The sequence below is a fragment of the Cervus elaphus genome, chromosome 5 (genome assembly GCF_910594005.1).
Source record: "Cervus elaphus chromosome 5, mCerEla1.1, whole genome shotgun sequence".
Classification (NCBI taxonomy): domain Eukaryota; kingdom Metazoa; phylum Chordata; class Mammalia; order Artiodactyla; family Cervidae; genus Cervus; species Cervus elaphus.
In genome coordinates this window covers 69,197,718-69,199,708 of record NC_057819.1, presented here as the reverse complement: position 1 = coordinate 69,199,708, position 1,991 = coordinate 69,197,718, and the positions used below count along the sequence as shown (strand labels likewise).

At 35.2% G+C, this 1,991-nt stretch overlaps 1 pseudogene; it reads left to right on the top strand.

The window, feature by feature from the left end:
- Positions 1-799: 799 nt before the first annotated feature.
- On the top strand, positions 800-1,703 carry LOC122693504 (annotated as a pseudogene).
- Positions 1,704-1,991: the final 288 nt, after the last annotated feature.

Here is a 1,991-nt window from a genome sequence, read left to right as displayed (position 1 = left end):
AACATAATGTATTAATTAAAAGATGTGGTAACATCTATAGCCCTTGACTGAGTGACCCTCAAGAACTCGAACAAATGTTGTAATAAGTAAACCTTGACTTAAAGCCTTATTTTTTTGTTGTTCACAGGTGGGCTTAGGCATCCTATCATGTTTGTTGGCCATTTAGAAGCAGTCTTCTGTTAATTTTTTTTGTTGATATTTTATTCCATATTTCGTACTTTTATATTTATCTTTTCTTCATTAGATGAGATATGTAAATCTTTCTTCAAATATTTCATCTACTGGTGTTTTGGTATCATTTCCTAAATCCTTAAAAAACATGAAATAGTCAAATAAACCTATTTGAGCTTCCAAGGATTGGTTAAGAATATTCGTCCAATTCTAGATTGAAGAAAGGTACCTCCTTTATGAAATGGAAAGTAAATATAAAGTAAATCTTGCTTTACCTTTTTATTAAACTTTTATTATTTTTTATTTTTAATATATATTAGCTATATGTACAATAATTATCTTCTGGATGGAAAGTTAGTAGTGACACTTCATTTATTTAATGTTGTATCTTTTTCCCACAAATGTCTCTAATTACTTGCTTCTCCATTAGTTTACAAGATTTTGAGTTTAAGGATAATGCTTTAATAAGCCTTGATCGTATTAATAATATCTGAAAGTATAAGAACCATACTGCTCATCTCTTGAATGAATGAACAAATTATCATAAGACATCAGGAAGTTAGTCATAATAATTATATTTACAGGAAATGTTGTCCTGAACTCTGAAATAAAAGATGCAGAAAGACCTATGGAACAAAGGAACAATGTAACTGAGTTTGTCTTCTTGGGGCTTGCTCAGAGCCCCCAGGGTCAGAAAATATTATTTGTCATTTTCTTGCTCACCTACATTGTGACCATGGTGGGCAATCTCCTCATTGTCCTGACTGTGGTGTCCAGCCCAAAACTGGATGTCCCTATGTACTTCTTTCTTGGCAACTTATCATTTACCCCCATACAGTCACCCCAATATGATTATAGACTTATTCTATGTGAAGAAAACCATTTCTTTCCAAGCTTGCATGATCCATCTTTTTACAGAGCACTTATTTGGTGGTGCTGAGATTTTACTCCTGGTGGTCATGGCCTATGACCGCTACATGGCCATCTGCAAACCTTTGCATCATATGACAATAATGAATCAATGGATATGTATTCTGTTACTGCTGTTAGCCTGGATTGGTGGGTTTTTAAATGCTATTGTTCATATTCTTTTTGTTTACAATCTTCCCTTCTGTGGTCCCAATGTCACTGACCACTTCGGATGTGACATGTACCCCTTGTTAAAACTGGCCTGCACTGACATCCGTATTATTGGCTTCACGGTGCTGGCTAATGATGGGGTCACCTGTGTGGTCCTCTTCACACTCTTACTCATCTTCTGTGGGGTCAACCTGGGCTCCCTGAAGAATCTTAGTCAGGAAGGGAGGGGCAAAGCCTTATCCACCTGTGGCTCCCACATTACTGTGGTGGTCCTCTACTTTGTGCCCTGTATTTTTCTGTATGTGAGACCTCCTTCTACTTTACCCATCAATAATTCCTTGACCATGTTTTACACCATTGTCACCCCTGTGTTGAACCCTCTAATCTATACTCTGAGAAATGAAGAGATGCAAAATGCCATGAAAAAGCTCTGGATAAGAAGAAGAAAATGAGGCAGTAAGAAAATATATCACCTATTTTCAATGAAAAAATGCTCTTCTCAGGAAAGCAACATGTGGTTTTTTAACTGGAGTAGCTCCTCAGGCTAAGTAACTTGGGGATGATGAAAAACATATCTTATTGAATAATTTGAATGATCAAAATATACTTTAATATTTTCAAAATTTCCTAGTTCAAAGTATATATTTGTTTGAAATGCATTTTTATGATTTCCATGATTTGTTGGGGGAATTACATATAGTTTTGGGGTATAAAATGTCTATTTGAGACTATAGATTTAT